This window comes from Odocoileus virginianus, chromosome 27 (genome assembly GCF_023699985.2).
Source record: "Odocoileus virginianus isolate 20LAN1187 ecotype Illinois chromosome 27, Ovbor_1.2, whole genome shotgun sequence".
In the NCBI taxonomy this organism is placed as follows: Eukaryota; Metazoa; Chordata; class Mammalia; order Artiodactyla; family Cervidae; genus Odocoileus; species Odocoileus virginianus.
This window is the reverse complement of record NC_069700.1, coordinates 20391358-20411508: the sequence shown is the minus strand read 5'-3', so window position 1 is coordinate 20411508 and position 20151 is coordinate 20391358.

The window sequence follows — 20151 nt, the reverse complement described above, 5'->3', positions numbered from 1 at the left end:
CCAACATTCATCCTCACAGCTCTCCACAGGGCTTGATGAGACATTGGCTGAACGCATCACAAACTGCAGCCCCTTTGCATTCTGAGAAAATGCCAGCTACTTACCTTCCGTTGGTGTTTCCTTCTCTCTTGGTTTGAAGAGGAAGGTGGGGCCTCCAGATGGCTGGTTCTCAGCCAGGCTGATGTTGCCAACCCAGTGAATATTTGTCAATGTCTGGAGACATTTTCATTGTCACAACTAGGAATATGTTGTTGGTGTCTGGTAAATAGAGACCAAGGGTTTTGCTGAACATCCTAAAATGCACAGAACAGACCCTACAGCAAAGAATAAAGAATCCCTACTCCAGCGCTATGGGTTTGAAAGTAAGAATTAGGCAAGAGAGAACTTCATTTATCTTCTGTAAGATTTTTTTTCTTTTATCCATGAAATGTCAATTATTGTAATTAGCAATTTGGGTGCACATACTTGGAGATAATAGGAAAGGATGGGCTGGAGAGGAACAAACAAGCTGAGTCCAGAAAAGAACTAAAACCATGAGTTATAAAGCTATGTCAAGTGGCTAGAAGGCCACCTGCTAAAGTTGAATTACCTCCCCAGTCGTCTCTCATTTTTTAAAAAAATCCAGTTTTGAAAATACATTGTGTTTCTTCCTTTGTCCAAACTTCAGGTTTTCTCAAGCATATTCTATTTCACCCTATCAATCTTCACAATCCCTCAAATTAAGTAGCATAAGCATCTTCGCTTTATTTCAGAAGTGAGATTGTGATGATAAACAGCTGGCGCTCATAGTTCACTTTTTCTGATTATATAGACCCAAAAAAGGATAAGTTCAAATTTCCGGCACCCTGAATAAGTGAGTGAATAAGCAATAGCAACTCTATAATGGCTTTAGGGTAGGGTAGGGGTAGTGGTGAAAGAAGTTAATTTTTAATAAATGTCTATTAAAAATATATTGGGTATCTACTATCTACCAGGCACTGTGCTAGATTCTTTATTTATCTTCTTCATTCCACACTGCACTTGGAGGTAAATATTATCTCCCTTTGTCATGGATGAGGGGTCTGGACTTCAGGAAAGGGAAGGAAGTTCTCTGCAGAAGTCCTTGAGACTGATTTCCATTCTTGCCTAAGCAAGTCTCAGTGGGTCCCAAAGTCAGAAATCACGGATGTGCCTTGGCTGGGGCACAGAGAGGTGTAAGATCCTGGCCCAATCTGGGAGCAAAAAGTTGTTTGCCCAGAGCTCTCAGTTTAAGAATCACAGACTCACAGAGCTATTCATAGTAGGAGCTTCGGAGGCCTTTGTCCTACACCCTTTATATTACCGATGAGGAAATAAGGTCCTGGGAGCAAGTATGATGAGTATTATGCCTACCCCCAGAGCCTTTGTCTTCCTATTTGTGCCACGGTGGGTGCCTAGAAGCATCTCCTCCTGTCCAAACCGCCCTAGCAGAAACACTCAGCCACCGTCTTTGGCCGATGTCTCTGCTTCGCATTTCAGGGAAGAGGAGCCTCTTCTGTGGAATCCCCTAGCTCTCTGCAGAGACAAAGCCTGGGTTTATTTCCCCTTAGGACACAATACGGAGCAGTCCGTTTTGTTTGAGCCCCACAGACTTTTCAGCCTTGTCTTTTTCCTTCCTTCTTCTCAAGTCCGCTTCCGTAAAACCAAGTGCTAAATCATAATACCAGTGGCTTAGGATTAATTGTGATGTTTATTTTGGTACATTTGCCTGAGGACCCAATGTGTGTTTTTACAAATCTAACAAGCAATTTTACCTAGAATACCAGCCACTCTTCAGCTCCCATTAGCCACGGTTGGATTTGAACCAATGACCTCGAGGTGAGAGGCCACTCATCACATTACGGATGCCCCAGGCCATGGAGTTCACTTGCTGGCTGTTTCTTTAATGTAATTGCCAACAGCAAGATCAGCAGTGGGAATTCTCCCCAGTCCGTAGATCCTAAGGTCTCAGAAACTCAGCCTTTGAGAGCTCTTCTTTTTGCCGTGGAGTTTGGACCTATTAACTAGCAACACTGCTAGAGACTGCAGAGGGATAAAGGATGGCGTGCATCCCACACTGTTCTCCGGGAGAAGAAGTAGGCTATCAGGTTATAACCATCTGATTTCCTGTCAGGCTGGTGGATGGCTCAAGTCACCATTGCCCATGTTAAAGGGAATATTCGAGAACATTAATGATTTGCCGGTACCAAGAGATACGAAGAGGAGTTTAAATATACTGCCCCTCGATGGGAGGAAATGTATTTCTATTAAGGGACCAGAATTGTGCTACGCTTGTTGGAATTTTTGCTTGTGCACAGGAATTTTGCTCCAGGTCTATGTCTGTCACTGAAATTGACAACTGCCTATGGCTCTGCACAATTGAAACGTAGATCTTAAATTTCACATCATTATCCAAATAAAATATATCTGCCAAGGGGGACTGGTATTACACAGTTAGAGAACTGTGATACCAGTTGTCTGATTAACATATTGAGAGGAATAGAAGAATTTCTCACCTATTTTCCAGAGGCAGGCTGACTGGGGAGCTCCTGTTAAATGGACTAATTGATCAGGCTCCCTGTGCTAGGTACAGAGATGCCCAGCATCGTGACTGGCTGGGGGAGACAAGGTTTCCAGGGATAGAAAATATCTATAATGCAGGAAAAAAGGGATGGTGAGCAAACCAGATATTCATTAATCCTGTCTTTTAAAGGGGAAAAATGGGAAACCATTAGCCCCTAATTACCTTGCCCCTCGCTCTTGGGCCCCAGATGCTCAACAGTACTCAGAAGGAAGATGCATACCCGGACTGCCTCTTCTCAAAGCCTTTCCGTGAGACCCGACACCCTGATAATTCTGAGTTTGCAGTATTCATGAGAAATGTCATGCATAAAAATGCATCTCTAATTTAATAGAACAAAATAATTAGAAGTAGTTTACTCTGAAAGAGACATTAGAGATCACTAACACGTGTTGTCTCCACTTTTTGTTCTGTGTTAATTAGGTCGCTTGTTTTTGGACTTAGTGCTCAATTCTAAACTCTGATGGGCAGGTTAGTATCCAAAGGTTACATGGGTATAACTTACAGGTTTAGATCTCAGTGAGTTTGAGAATCTCAGATGTGTTAATTTTTCAACTGGAAGCAACCTTAGCGATCGATACTGGTGCAGTATTCTTATTGGTCCAGACAAGAACTTTGAAGTCTAGGAAGTGAAATGACTTACCACGTCATAAGCTACTGACATTTATAATGAGCTAGCAACAACTGTTATAATAATTATCGCCATGGCATCCAAGATTCATTCTTCCTTAGTTTAGCCTTGCAGAGGGTTTCTAGAGGCATCATGAGAATTTTCATCAGTTAATCCCTTCTTATACTTACTGATGTATTTATGGCAAGTCATTCAAAATAAGTCAATGTCGTTCTTACAATGGTGGTTAATGTCTCACATCCCACTTTCTTCTTACTGGTAAACTGTGGTTTAGATCTTTATCTTGCACATGGTAGTTCTGACGGTTTAAAAATGTTAGACTGCAAATCCCAATCTGGCTTTTTGGTAATTTACTGTTAGACCAGAGGCAAATCATTCCATCTTCCTTTGCTACTGGTTCTTAACAAGAAGTGGAATTTTTTCAGGTATTATTCTGACATGCTGAGTAGAAATGAACAAACACTCCTTCTACCATGACTTTTAAGAAAAGGCAAACAGGAATAAAGAATGTCACAGATCAATCTAGTCATTCTGAGTCTCAATTGCCTAATATGAAAAAGAGAAAATGAAAAGAACAATACCATTATCTCAGGTTAATTTTCAGGATTAGATGAGAAATACATAACCCAAAAGCACTTGACATTTTGACTGATGCCCAAGATACTTTAGTATCCTTGTGCCTTAGCAATCACTTCTACTCTTTCTGGATGTTAATGTATAGTTTACCCTTGAGCATCTAGGTCTCTAGGGTTAGTGGTGGCAACCCACCACACAGTTGAAAATCCATATATAACTCTACCAGTTAGCCTTCTTCAGCATCCACAATTTTGCATCCATAATTCAACAACCATGGACTGTGTGTGTGTGTGTGAGTGCTCAGTTGCTTAGTTGTGTCTGACTCTTTGCAACCCCATGGACTGTAGCCCGCTAGATTCCTCTGTCCGTAGGATTTTCCAGTCAAGAATACTGGAATGGGTTACCATTCCCTTTTCCAGGGGATCTTCCTGACCCAGGGATTGAACCTGCACCTCCTGTGGCTTCTGCATTGGCAGGTGGATTTTTCACCACTGAGCCACCTGGAAAACCAACTGGTATTGAGTGAAAAAAAAAACAAACATGTATAATTCAGTGCAGTTCAAACCCATGTTGCTCAATATCTTTACATGCAACATTTTTCATAGTCTCTTGTAATGCAATTAGTGGTTAATCCCTTAAAATTCTAGCCAGATTATGAATTTGGGGGGAATCTAGAATTCTATTCCATATACATTTGCTTCCTTACACAATCAATTATAACTCTTTATTCATATGCATGTACAGGACAGTCTCCCTTTATTTACCAATGAATTAAACAATAGATTCAAGCTAATTGAATAATAGTCCTTCTAGGTAATAATATTGCAAATGAAGAATAGACTGAATGATTCTACTTTGGATTATATTAACTGCAACATTGTGTAAACTTTCCTTTGTATTAGTATCAAAAATGAATGAAGCATTTTTCTCCACTTCAAACCTCATAAACCATGGAATAGACCAGGAATTAGCAAATTATGACCCATGGTCCAGCTGCCATTTGTTTTTATAAATAAAGTTTTATAAGACCACAATGTTACATATTTTCTGTGGGTTCTTTTGCACTACAAAGGCAGAATTGAGTAGTTCAGACAGATATCATATCGCCTACAAAGCCTGAAATATTTACAACATTGTCCTTTACTGAAAAGCTTTGTTACCCCCAGTATTGACTAGGCAGCATAGACAAACTATAGTATACTATCCTAGAGACATTTTGCTGCCATAGGGAAAAGAATATAATGAAACAAAAGTGAAGAAGTCATACTTTAGCTTTTTATTTTCTGTGGCTCTTTCAAATAAGGTAAGGTTAATGTTTATCAATTTATTCTTCAAAGGTGACTGTAATGTAAAATTATATGTACATGCATACATTGAAATTTATTGTTAGATCTTTCAGTTTTTCTTTGTGGTCAGCAAAGCTATGAGGTAGAAGGAACAGACATGATTCCTTGGAGTCCACCAATCACCCTAAGTATGTTTTTGTATCTATGACTCTTTCCACAAAACTATTCCATGGTTATATTACACTACCATATCTATATGCATGTGCTAAATTAAGATAACGCTGAAAGTTGGAATTGCTTTCACCTGCCAGGATTTCATAAGACAGTCTTGGATTCCAGGAACCACATCCCAATTCCTGATAGTTTCAAGGTTCTATGGATGGAGTTTGATAAATTGGGCCATTGAAACAGTTTTGTAGGGACTACCCTTGTGGTCCAGGGGTTAAAACTCCATGCTCCCAGTTCAGGAGGCACAGGTTCCATCTCTGGTCAGGGAACTAAGATCCTGCATGCTGTTTGTTGTGGCCAAAAAAAAAAAAAAAAATTTTTTTTAATTAAATTTAAAAAATTAAATGTATTCTTTAAAAAAAAAAACAGATTTTTGTACACAAGTATAGCCAGCTTTTGTTTACTCTGAAAGCTCACGAGTGTCATTTTTGTTGTTGCTATAACCTTGGGAGTTGTGTATTTCCCTGGAGAAATGTTAGAAGGGTGGGGGGTACAAAGAGTTAAGAGAAAACAGAGAAAGTGAGACAAGAGAGAGAAAGCTAATCCCTTGGGCATTTTATTTACTTTGCTTTTAAAAAAATATGTCCCCTGGTCTTTACTGGGATTCATCATTACTTTTTGAAATCATAAAGTGTGTTACCCTGTTTGGGGCCCAAAGAATTTTATAGTACATACAACTTCCCTGTGGGTCTTAAATTTAGTCTGATCAGTATTCAGCATTCCTCTGAAGAACAAACAAAAAAAACAGTCCCACTGGGAAGATAGAGATTCTCAAGCATGAACTGGACTCCTTTTGTTCTTTTCCTCTTTCCTTCCCTTGAATCCATAACCCAGCTCTGTCAAAGTTAAATAACTAGTAAGTTACATGAAACAATAAAGCATCAGTCATTTGAAACTTCCATAGGAAAAGGAAAGTAGTAGGATTGAGAATAATATCAAATTATTTCCCAGAGAATCTTAAAAATATAATTTTTAAGACATGTCGTCAGGATGGAAGAGAAAGAAAGGGCAAGGAAGAACAAGAAAAACAAGCAAACAGATCAAGGATTTTTAGTGGTTGTAGATTTATCAGTTGAATATCAAATTTGGCAACAAGATTGTATACATTTCCTTTGAAGGTTATTAAAAGTCAGAGGAAGAGAGAGAGAGAGAGAGAGACCTGACCGTTCAGGTACAAAGAACGAACAATCTGGCAACATACTAATTTACCCTGCCAACAAATTAATTGAAAGATGGAGGGAAGAAGGTTCCAGAAAGACTAATTCCTTTCCCTTGATTGCGTCTGAACAGGAGTCATTTTCCTAGTTCACTCACCTTGAATTGGCCACTGTACAACAGCATTCGCTATGCCTCCCCCATCCCTCACCACCCACCACCAGCTGAGTGATAGACTGAATTGAACAGACCTGGAAAATGATTCAAAAACTCATTTTGATTCAAGAATCCTTTTTTCAGAATCCTTAGATTCAGTTCAGTTCTGTTCAGTCGCTCAGTCGTGTCTGATTCTTTGCGACCCCATGAATTGCAGCACACCAGGCCTCCCTGTCCATCACCAACTCCCGGAGGCTACACAAACCCATACCCATCGAGTTGGTGATGCCATCCAGCCATCTCATCCTCTGTCATCCCCTTCTGCTCCTGCCCCCAATCCCTCCCAGCATCAGGGTCTTTTCCAATGAGTCAACCCTTCGCATGAGGTGGCCAAAGTATTGGAGCTTCAGCTTCAGCATCAGTCCTTCCAATGAACACCCAGGACTGATCTCCTTAGATCAGTATTTGATTTTCTAAGACATCCTGGGGAAATTGCCTGCTGCTGCTGCTGCTGCTAAGTCGCTTCAGTCATGTCCAACTCTGTGTGACCCCACAGATGTCAGCCCACCAGGGTCCCCCGTCCCTGGGATTCTCCAGGCAAGAACACTGGAGTGGGTTGCCATTTCCTTCTCCAATGCATGAAAGTGAAAAGTGAAAGTGAAGTCGCTCAGTCGTGTCTGACTCCTAGTGACCCCATGGACCGCAGCCTACTAGGCTCCTCCGTCCCTGGGATTTTCCAGGCAAGAGTACTGGAGTGGGGTGCCATTGCCTTCTCTGGGGGAATTGCCTAGCCTTCCTTAAGTGACTAATTTATGATTTAATGAGCTGGATTTGCTCAGGATTTAGTTCTAATCTTTATAGTCTTCCATTATGAATGCTGTATGTCTCCTTCCTCCTTCCTCTCTTTTCTAAAGTAGAACCAGAAGCCCCGTGAGAGATATCTCTAGTGCTTTCAAGGTAGGAGAAGATGGCTGTGACTAGGATCCTCATAGTCCTCACTGCATAGATGAAAGATCCCAATATGGCCCAGAAACACAATGAGAATGCCAGAGTGGAAAGGAAACGAACTTTGTATAATTCAGTTTATCAACCCAGTTCTTATCATAGCTTTGTTCACACTTCTGTCATAATCTTGAACCACGAGTATAACCTGGGATGATAAAAAGTGCACTGAATAGGAATCAGATGATCTGGCATCAAATTCTAACTGCCACTTAAAGTTATGGGATGGTAGGCGTGACTTGAATTTTCTGAGCTTGAATTTCCTTCTCTGTAAATGGACATAAGGCTTAGTGCCGAAGAATCAATGGATTCACATTGGAATGCTGGAGAAAAGTCTTGAGAGTCCTTTGGACAGCAAGGAGATCAAACCATTTGATCCTAAATGAAATCAACCCTGAATATTCATTGGAAGACCTGATGCTGAAGCTGAAGCTCCAGTACTTTGGCCACCTGATGCAAAGAGCCAGCTCATTGGAAAAGACCCTGATGCTGGGGAAAATTGAAGGCCAAAGGAGAAGGGGCAGCAGAAGAAAAGATGGTTCGATAGCATCACCAACTCAATAGACTTGAGTCTGAGAAAATTCCAGGAGATCATGAAGGCCAGGGGATCCTGGTGTGCTGAAGTCCATGAAGTCACAAAGAGTTGGATACGACTTGAAAGTGAAAGTGAAGTCGTTCAGTCGTTTCCAACTCTTTGCGACCGCATGGACTATAGCCTACCAGGCTTCTCCGTCCTTGGGATTTTCCAGGCAAGAGTACTGGAGTGGGTTGCCATTTCCTTCTCCAGGGGATCTTCCCGACCCAGGGATCGAACCCGGGTCTCCCGCATTGCGGGCAGACGCTTTACCCTCTGAGCCACCAGGGAAGCTTTAGCAATTGAAAAACAACCACCACAAAATGGAGATAATCTCTTTTGTATCTGTTGCATGGATGGCAGAAACAAATGTGGAGGCAGTGTGAGATGCTGTATGAAAGCAACGGCTTATTCCCTTCCATCTTATTCAGCAGCGGCATACAATATTGAACAAGAAGGTGGGAAAGGGGAGTTATATTCGTAAGTGATCACTACTTACATACAGGATTCCATCCATAAACATAGGCTGCTCTCTGGTTCAGACAGAAGCTAAGCCTTTTGTGCAACTTATTGGGATGTGAGAGGGGAGGAAGGTCAGAAGAATTAAAAAATTAAGTTCCATAATGTCTTACCTTGCAATTTCAACCATGATGTACCAAATAATTCTGTGTTATTTTGCACCCTTTGGAAAAATAATTAGATCCTTCCCAATCTGATCTTAGAAAAATTTATCTTAGCGCCTACCTGATTTATTCTAAATGTATTTAAGTGGAGAGTTTACATTCACCAAGAGCATACACAGTATATAAAACTGCAGCTTTTCCTGTACAGGAAAAAGACTAGGAATGTGATCCATGAGACAGTCATGTGAAACTAAACTGAATTCAGAGATTATGACACATTTTTCACAAAGCTCTTCTTTAGAAAAATTTTCTAGAAATGCCAATTGGTTTTATATGTAACCAATCAAAATATAAAAATTATGAAGACTTGTGAAAAAACTGAAAGAACATTAAAGTACTGGCATGGACAGGGACATAAAGTACATATTTCCATTGCCCAACTAACTAAAAGCAACTTTTGTGATCAGAACAATTGCGCCTCTGAGGTCTTTGCTGCTGCTGCTAAGTCGCTTCAGCCGTGTCCAACTCTGCGCGGCCCCATAGACGGCAGCCCACCAGGCTCCTCTGTCCCTGGGATTCTCGAGGCAAGAACACTAGAGTGGCTTGCCATTTCCTTCTCTGAGGCCTTTATTTATCCCAAAATAAATGCTGGATAAGAGAAGCACTCTGTCTTGTTCACAGCCTGATCTGTGATACAGACATTTAAATGAACTGTTACCTTCAAGAACTCTAGTCTTGGACTTGAAGACAACTGCGAGGTTGACCCCACCATGGCAACAGGAAGCTTGCTTCCCAGGAAAAAGCCCGAGGGATAAGCAGGGAGAATTTGGGATACATGATCAAACCGCCAAGGCAGTTGAAATCAGTCAGGTTCATTTATGGTTTCCTTTGTTCTGGAAAATGTGGAGATGTCTGATTAATGTGTGTGGGTGCTAAGTCACTTAAGTCGTGTCCGATTCAGCAACTCCATGGACTGTAGCCCACCAGGCTCCTCTGTCCATGGAATGCTCCAGGCAAGAATACTGGAGTGGGTTGCCATGCCCTCCTCCAGGGGATCTTCCCAATCCGGAGATCGAATCAGCCTCTCTTCATCTCCTGCACTGGCAGGCGGTTTCTTTACCACTAGCGCCACCTGGGAAGCCCTGTCGGATCTATCCAGAACACTAAAATGAAGACAGTTTCAAGCGCCTTGGGACAACCAAACTCACAATGACACTTCAACTGTGGTGTCTTCTAAAGAGAGAAACCGCTGCCACATCCACATACTCTGGGCTTCTCTTACATCTGGTGTCTGTCACCACCAGTCTGATTTCATTTCACTGCTTGTTTCGTGACAACATTTACAAATCCACGAATCTAGTGGGAAGAACATCCAGCTCACAGATGTGAAAAGAGAGCATTTCTTTAGTGAATTTCAGGTCAGATGCTCTTAAAATTAAAATTATGTAGACTCATCCTCATCTCCAGCCAAGTCGCAAAAGCAACAGTAATTTGACTGCAATGCTTTGTCTCCACAGAGTTTGATTTTGAATTCGGACCCTGATAAGCCATACGTAACATATATTCCTTTAAATTAAAAAATGAGTCCAAATATTTTTTAAGCAAGTGCAAATTCACAAAAGTGCTAAGAAGTCTCTGTGAAATGTTTAGCTGAGAATTTTGTTTGCCTTGCAGCACTTAATTGTTTGAAGCTAGCTTCAAGGTCTATAATCTATAGATCTATTGACCTCAACACAATGGCCAATGAGGTCTAATCTCTAGCAAAATCAAGCACAATGCAGTACCATTGCATTGAGTAATGGGTAGAGTCATTTTCCTTGAAAGGACATGTAAAGAAAAAGTTTAAAAAATGAATATCATGTGGTATAGTTTTAATTTATGCTGTCAGGAAGTGACAAGGGTAATCACAGGCTTTATACCATAGTCTGAGCTCTCCCTTATGTTCTTTCATAGGGACTTTTCACTTAATAAGCCACATTACTCTGAGAAGCACGGATTTTTATTTCCATTTTAAAGATGAGGAAACCATAGGTTAGAGACGTTAAAGAACATGTTCGAGCTTCTCCAACTTGTGGATGGTTAGGTTAGGGTCAAAATAAAGATGAAAAGGATCAAATGGTCAGTGACCAATGTCATAAAAACCAGCTTTCTTGAGAAGAAAATTAAAATTCCCTCCAGAACAGTGTGGAGATTCCTTAAAAAACTGGAAATAGAACTGCCATATGACCCAGCAATCCCACTCCTGGGCATACACACCGAAGAAACCAGATCTGAAAGAGACACGTGTACCCCAATGTTCATCGCAGCACTGTTTATAATAGCCAGGACATGGAAGCAACCTAGATGCCCATCAGCAGACGAACGGATAAGGAAGCTGTGGTACATATACACTATGGAATATTACTCAGCCATTAAAAAGAATTCATTTGAATCAGTTCTAATGAGATGGATGAAACTGGAGCCCGTTATACAGAGTGAAGTAAGCCAGAAAGATAAACACCAATACAGTATACTAACACATATATATGGAATTTAAAAAGATGGTAACAATAACTCTATATGCAAAACAGAAGAAGAGACACAGATGTACAGAACAGACTTTTGGACTCTGTGGGAGAAGGCGAGGGTGGGATGTTCTGAGAGAACAGCATTGAAACAAGTATACTATCAAGTGTGAAACAGATCACCAGCCCAGGCTGGATGCATGAGACAAGTGCTCAGGGCTGGTGCACTGGGAAGACCCAGAAGGATGGGATGGGGAGGGAGGTGGGAGGGGGGATCGGGATGGGGAACACATGTAAATCCAAGGCTGATTCATGTCAATGTATGGCAAAAACCACTACAATATTGTTAAGTAATTAGCCTCCAACTAATAAAAATAAATGGGAAAAAATAAAAAATAAGATAAAATAAAATTCCCTCCATCTTTGCTCCTCAAGAATTTCATTTGGTGGGAAGTCAAACACAGGAACTGTTGGTAATATCATCTGAAATCACAAACCAGATTCTTCCATATACCAAGAAAATAAGGTAAATTGCCTAAGCATCGGGGGCATAGGAAGGACATTTCTCCTTACTCTGTCCAGAGTTCAGGAAATGGCTTGATCATCAAGTACCTAGAGCTTGAAAGAGCACAGGCATAGCCACATAGTGATGAACCAGAGAGGGGATTTCTTCATGTTTCCTGGCAAATGTGACCTCAAGAATTAATGCAACAGGTAGACCCTGGATCCCAGCTCCCACTAGCAGTAAGTTAATGGCCCAGAAAACTCTTCCATATGATAATTCCATAGAGATAGCATCAGAGAGGATTGTCTTAGATGAATGAAGATACATGCTCTTAGTTTTATTTTTTTTAAAATTCTATACTCATCAAAGGTAGAATCGAAAGACGAAACAAGATATTTTCTCTTTGATTTCGGACATCTCCAGTATTCTGTAGGAACATTTTGGTGATGGTTTCTGGTACTATCAAATCCTGAATTAATTTTCATTCCCTAGATGGTTCAGGCAGTGGGTGGGGGAAAATTTTTTTTAAGGAGGATAAACAATGGTATTACCAAGGCACCTTGGTTAACTTTAAGTTCTATAAGGGTAGAATTATTCTGTTTTTGTTTATCACTTCATACTCAAATCATAGCACTGTCCCAGACTCATGCATAACATACACTGGTTACATGAAGAAGCAGTTTAATCTAATATGATGATATCATTCCAATTGTCATAGTAAAAACAGCCCATTAATATACTGTTGCACTTTTAATGACAGAAATCCTTTTGAGGCAGATGAGAAACTGATAATGTGTATAGCTGAAAAAATAAAAGTCAAGGGTCATTAATAGATCAATTGATTCTGGAATAAATTCCTCATGAAACTCTTCCATTTCTACACATAATGTAAATATTTATCACAATCCAATGTGAAATCAACCCTTAACATTTTTTTTACATTTCTTTGAAGAATTGAACCCAGACTTAACTTCATGTATTAATTAAAAATGAGATTTCACTTCAGTTTATGTCAAAACCATTGCACCAGAAAGTAGCTCTCGCCTTGTCCTTCAGAGATTAATGCCACTAGGATTATTGTTTATTTTGATTAGAATGGATTTGTTATTAGAAACAATATTTTCTCTCATACTGATTGCATGCAACAACTCCCTTTAAAAGACAAAGTAAGTCGCTGCCAGGAAGAGTTCCTATTTTCCTGTCTTTCACCTTGTGATCATGGTACACATTTTATTCATCTGTCCACTTCCACTATCGTGTGTCTACTTTCACTGTTTTCTAGCTGTTACTGCTGACAACTTCTTCCTCCGGTTTGGGCTGCTATTGTCCCTTGAAGCCTTTTTTCTTGTGGCTTCAGATTAAACTGGCTTTCTTCCTTCAGATGCAACTTCATGTCAGCCAGAACAATCAACAAAACACATCCAAAAGCTTGCTCTTACTGCAACCTAATAGCTCGCTTGTGCTACCTGCCAATGTTCTTAAAAACACACCGCACCCCCATGGCCATAAACCCACAGAAGCGTTTTCACTGATGGATGAAATGCTAAAATGTGGAAGCATCTTGAAAGCAAATGGTAATGAAACACTCTCCTGAACACTGAGAGGCTAGGCTGGAGAAAGCAAGCTAGCAGGCCAGGGATTGGAATCCATTATGTGGCCGAGGCTTCTGTCTGGTCGATTTAAGCAGATTGAAGCCGAGGCGGGCACAGAACCGCCTCAGGTGAGGACGCATAGTGTTCCTATGGGGTTATCAAACCGGCCAGGCCTTGAAGGCAGAGCAAAGCCCTTCCACTGGGAAGTTCCTCCTAAGTGCTTGTGCGGCATCCGTGGGATTATCCCACCCCACTCACACATCATCTGGCTTTAAACTTCAGGCCCTCTGGCAAAGAAGGGAGAATCATTCTATTTGAGCCCTCCTCTTTCCCCATCCCGTTTCCTAGCAGCCGCTGGCTGAGTCCTGCCCTCCTCTGCCAAGCACCAGGCTGGATTAGCTGCAAGCCAATAGCTGAGGGTCAGGATTAAGAGGCCAGCGTGCACTTTAATACAAGCTGCCTATAATTAATGGCATTATTAATAGCTTGACTGAAAAATTCATTAAAAAATCCATTAAAAATAAATACCCTTTTACAAAAGGCATTGCCTTGGGTAAGAAAAACAGAAAAAAAGATAAAGGAAAATTGATTGGTGGCTTTCAGTTCACAGAAAGACAGACCATAGTTCAAACTGATTAAAATTGAACATTTTTAGATTAAGCACCCTTGCCAAAATATTCTCTGTAGTTACCCAATATGAAAATATGATGATGGGCCACATATTTGTATTTGTATGTATCAAGGATTGGGGTATATGACACACAGGTAGCTGCTTGAAGTAACTTTTTTCAAGTGAGCATTCCTGACCTTCATGTCTTGAAAGTCCCTCAATGCTGGGTAACTGTGTCCAATTAACTCAGAACCTTCAATCCAATGGATCTGTTCAGAGTTGGTTTATTTCCTGACGTGTTTAGTGACCTGACTGTTGTCCGTGTTAGCACAGATCCTTTTTGGTTTTCTTTCTTTTTCTGCCCACCCCCCACCCCCACATTCATACCACAGCTCTTCTCCTCTATATATCTGACTCTGTAATTTGGAATCGATCTTATTGGCTTTTGCCTCAGCCCAAGTAAACAGTGTTGATGGTGATCAGAATGTCTGTGGATTGGATGTTTGCTCAGAGAAAAGCAGAGATGGAAAGGGGAAAGTCCAGTTGGGGAGTACGCCTCGCCCTGACATCCTCTATAAAGATTTGTTTGTGTTGATACTAAAGCTGATCTTTTGGGTCAACTTTGCTCTGGGTCTAATCTGCTCATTGGTGTGAGATGAACATTGTCTTCCAAAGGTCCAGGCGACCATGCCCTCTCAGAAAAAGACCCCATTCATGAGCGTATTTGCTTGAAGAGAGCTTTTATTCACTTCACCTGTTATGTTGGCCCTATAGAGCACACAGCCAAGTGGAGATTAGGCAATTATCTGGTTAATAGGATCAACAGAGACAAGAAGTTCATTCAATAGGCATTTCTGACTGCACACCACGCACAGCTCAGCCCTCCGTGGGATGAGAGAAGCGGGGTGAGGAGGAAGCATGCGGCTGCTTAGTAACACGATAAAGGAAATGAGACATAAACACAGCCAGCAACTGATGCGCAATTTACAAGCAAGGGCAGAATTGCATGGGGTTCTGTGCATTAGAGTCGGGAATATAACAAGTCAAAAATTATAGGAAGTGGTTAAGCCAAGGTAAGTTTCTTGGAAAAGGCAAATCAGTGTCTATCTATGTTCAGAGATCTCCAGTTCACTACTTTCAAACCTAATCATTTCCAACACTACATAAGTCTTTTGCCTCTTAAAATGGGCATTAAACTCCCTTTGTTGCTCCTGCACTAAGTTCCCACAGTTTTTTTTTTTTTTAAACTGGAGATTAGATTTAATTCCTGGAAATATTGAGAAACTTGTTTTGATCTGGGTTTCACAAAGTTATCCGCAGATGTTATGTGAATATTTTGGCATTGTTTATTTTTGGCTCTTACTTTCCTCTCCCTAATCACTACTTTGTACTCACAAAGGTCTTCAGAGTCATCAATGCAGTGTAACACATATTCACTGAGCAGTGAGCTTCTTGATAAAGATATTGATCTTAAAAAATGCCCTTGCTCTTTTGATTGATACTTTTTTCATTTGTTTGGCTACGTGGAGTGGTGTGGAGTGGTGTGTGGGATCTTAGTTCCCCAACTCCGGATTGCACTCATGCCACCCTCATTTGGAGCTCGAAGTCTTAACCACTGGACCACCAGGGAAGTCCTGATTGCCACGTTTGCTATAGTAAAATGTGGTCCTAATTAGCAAGGTGTTGAGAACTCCCAAATAGGAAGTGTTGGGGTAACCAGCATTTCTGTTCTCTTCCATTTTCTTTCCATAACTTAGACTCATGGAGAATTGTCCCTCAAGTACAAATTTGCAGTTTTGAGAAATCTGATTGAAAAAATGGGCTTTCCTGGTAGCTCAGCAGGTGAAGAATCCACCTGCAACGCAGGAGACCCTGGTTTGATTCCTGGGTCAGAAAGATCCCCTGGAGAAGGGATAGGCTTCTTGGGCCTCCCTGGTTGCTCAGATGGTAAAGAATCCACCTGCAATGCAGGAGACCTGGGGTCAATCCCTGGGTTGGGAAGATTCTCCTGGAGGAGGGCATGCCAACCCACTCCAGTATTCTTGCCTGAGAATCCCCATGGACAGAGGAGCCGGGTGGGCTGCAGTCCATGGGGTCGCAAAGAGTTGGACACAATTGAGTGACTAAGCACAGCACAGCACCGAATTTAAAAATGCATCCTTTGGGGTGAAACTCTCTTGCTCTTTACTCCTGGGAATCTTCACCTCGATGTTTATATGAAAATCTACACCCTCATGAATGGGGTTAAAATTTTAAAAATTATGGCAGTTGGCTATATTTGTTTATGTACACCAAACATATGTAACTACTGTATTTTTGAAATGTCTACTGATGAAATCAAATGATTGTTTTGAGACATGTTGGAGACAGGCTGTACTGAGCAATATAAACAGAAAGATAAGAAGGGAAGGGAGGGCCTAGGATGAAAGAAGAATGAAGCAAGATAGAAGGTAAAAGGCACATGGTGGGATTATATCACTGTCTGGCCCCATCATTTAGCACCTGGCAGGCCCTTTATCAGGTTGATTCAGTTTTAGAAAGGAAGGTCTTGACACTTAGGAAAATAAGTTCTTACAAAGGCTGACAAGATTATTAGTTTTATTTTTTTTCAAATTCTGTAATTACAGATGTCTGTATCTGCTAGGATGACTACCAAATTTCAGGCATTTGATGATCAACCTTTATTAAAGAGGAATCAAGTTACAGATGGAGGATGGAAGAAATGTACCTGAAGTGTTGGCGGGGGAAAGTAGCAAAGATTAGGAAATGAAAGTAACTTCAGTAACACAACCATCATATTCCCCCGTCTTCCCAAGGTCAAACAAAACTTAGTTATGTGGAATTTAAACAGATCTCAGTTCAGGTTCTGGATCATCATTCATTCAGCCTTCCTAGAGCAGTATAAAGTCCTTGAGGATGGAGTGTAAGAGTGATACTAATGATAAGGCTTTCTCTAAAGTTGTTCATGTCTAGGTCATTGCATGGTAGCCAATACACTCAGAGCTCTAACCTGCATCTGATAATCAAATAGAAGACAATGTTTTTGGCCTGTTAAAAATCCAGACAAGTACTGAGAATCATTGTTTTAAGTCTTGTGTTGATGGGGTTGCCATCATTCCAAAAGACTCTTTTCTGAAATTTGTATAATACATTGAATGAGTTCAAAGGCTGTTACTTCTAAAACCTGTTCAGTTTCATTTTAAAAAGCTATCAAAAATGTTTTGTGCCCCAAAGTGGTAATTCTAATACTCTCTAATACTATATGTGGCAAACTCTCATGGAATAATATGGGGATATAGTTAAACATCTTCCCCACAGAAAAGCATATTAGAGTGAAAATAAGGGTACTTTGTTAAGAATTTTCTGGAAAATTCTTTGTGATCAAATACTGTTTGAAAATTCTTTGTAAAAAAAAAAGTCCTGATACATGCACACAGGGACTTTGCCATCTTGACCACTGTATTCACAGTGGTTAGAACAGTGTTTGGCATAAAATGCCTGTTCTATAGGTATTTACTGAATATGTGAATAAACATGCAGTAAGATGCCATGGCTGGTAAACACTTCTCTGTGAATTGTCAGAGTGCCTAGCTAGTAAAAAAGCATTCAATTTCTTGATACAATGGATGAATGAGCACTTGTTGTAGGAAAGATCTCCATGTGGTTTCTTAATCACCAAATCTGAATTCCATATTAAAATAAGGGAATGTGGAGGATGACACCACCAGTCTGACTTGGAATGTGGGATTACCAGAAGATAAAATGGCTCTTTGGATTGCACCATCCCATTAGAAAGCCTCTGATTCCCAGACAGTGAATCATATATCTTTCCACATTTGTCATCCCCTTCAAGGTATACATGGGGTGTGTGTTGGGGGATGGGTACCTTTAGGAGAAAGTACCAAGGTAACAACTTTCTCATGCAGGGACTGCACATGCAGGGTACTGCCTACCTTGCACAAGGTTAGGGGTCTTTGTTAGCTCACTCTCCCAACCCTAACTATATTCCCCTAAATTCATTCCTGGAATTCACATAGGCTTGCTTTACTCTTTTCAAACTTTTTTTTTTCATGTTCTGAAATATCATGTATGCAATTTGCTCTCTCCACACAGCTATTCTCAAGCATCGATCTTTTAGTATGAATTGATATCTAATACTTATGAAAGACTTTAAAACTGGAAGGAGAAAAGAAAAATTTGAGAGGGAGAGAGAAAGCATATGGACACAGGGAACCTGAAAGTAGCACCACCGAAAGGAGGGAAAATGCAGGATGGAGCAGTGAAAAGGCAAAACTCTGAGAATCAAGACATCCCTTCCAGAAGAGGAAAGGAAGACACGCTGGTACAATGAAGAACTAACCCAACTCCTCAAACTCCAGGCATCCTTCAGTCTACAATTGAGAGTTTCTCTTTCTGGCACTCAACATTGTCCAAGCAAATATCTCATTCCTTCTTCAGTTGCTTGTGCTAAAAATTTCAGATGCCCTTCTGATCGTAGAGTCCTGGGCACTTCATGAAATCTCAACTTAAAGAGACCAGGCTGGAGGAAAACAGGAGAAGACTACCTGAGGCTGGAACTGGTTTCCCCTCTTGGTAGTGTCCCCTCCAGGATAGAGGTCCTAAGGGACTGTTTACAACACAATTCTTTTTCTCATGGACTTCCATCATCGTAGGCCAGAACATCAAGTCAATCCTGGGTAGCAGCCACACAGTCACATGGATCTGGGCAATCTCTAGTGCTGAGTAGGCCTGGAGCAACCAAACTTGCACTGGGAACCCAGAGAGCTAATAGAAGAGAGATAACTCTCAGCACCTTCCTAAGCCTTGGATTTAACAGGGGATGTCACCCTGCTTATTTAACTTATTTGCAGCATACATCATGAGAAATGCTGGGCAGGAGGAAGCACAAGCTGGATTCAAGATTACCGGGAGAAATATCAACAACCTCAGATATGCAGATGACACCACCCTTATGGCAGAAAGTGAAGAAGAACTAAAGAGCCTCTTGATGAAAGTGAAAGAGGAGAGTGATAGAGTTGGCTTAAAGCTCAACACTCAGAAAACTAAGATCATGGCATCTGGTCCCATCACTTCATGGCAAACAGATGGGGAAACAGTGGAAACAGTGGCTGACTTTATTTTTCTGGGCTCCAAAATCACTGCAGATGGTGACTGCAGCCATGAAATTACAAGATGCTTACTTCTTGAAAGGAAAGTTATGACCAACCTAGACAGCATATTAAAAAGCAGAGACATTACTTTGCCAACAAAGGTCTGTCTAGTCAAGGCTATGGTTTTTCCAGTGGTCATGTATGGATGTGAGAGTTGGACTATGAAGAAAGCTGAGTGCCGAAGAATTGATGCTTTTGAACTGTGGTAATGGAGAAGACTCTTGAGAGTCCCTTGGACTGCAAGGAGATCCAACCAGTCCACCCTGAAGGAGATCAGTCCTGGGTGTTCATTGGAAGGACTGATGCTGAAGCTGAAACTCCAATACTTTGGCCACCTGATATGAAGAGCTGACTCATTGGAAAGGACCCTGATGCTGGGAAAGATTGAGGGCAGGAGGAGAAGGGGACAACAGAGGATGAGATGGTTGGATGACATCACCGATTCGATGGACATGGGTTTGGGTAAACTCCAGGAGTTGGTGATGGACAGGGAGGCCTGGCATGCTGTGGTTCATGGGGTTGCAAAGAGTTGGACACGACTGAGAGACTGAACTTAACTGAATAGATGTCCAAAAGGGATAAATAACAAATTAACAATAAAATGGTAGTCTTTGGCAAATACTAAATGAACAAAGCATACTCTAAGTATGATGAGATGAGAGGTGGTAGGTAAGAGTGAGACTTGGAGCTTTGGGTTCTAGATCTGTGTTGTTTCGCTTTTTGATGAGTACATTTAAATAATGCAATAAAAATACATTTCTCTGAGAGTTGGGAAAATAGTGCATAAAAAGAGAACACAGTTTGTTTCTATCCAAGGTAAACTGTATTTCAAGAAACTCTCAAGGAGCTATCCATATACCTCTGTAAGTTCAGAATTTGGTTATTTAAGATTTTGTGTAAAGGCAGTAGGACAAAACTAGGACTGTGGTGGTGGTTTAGTTCTTAATCTGTGTCTAATTC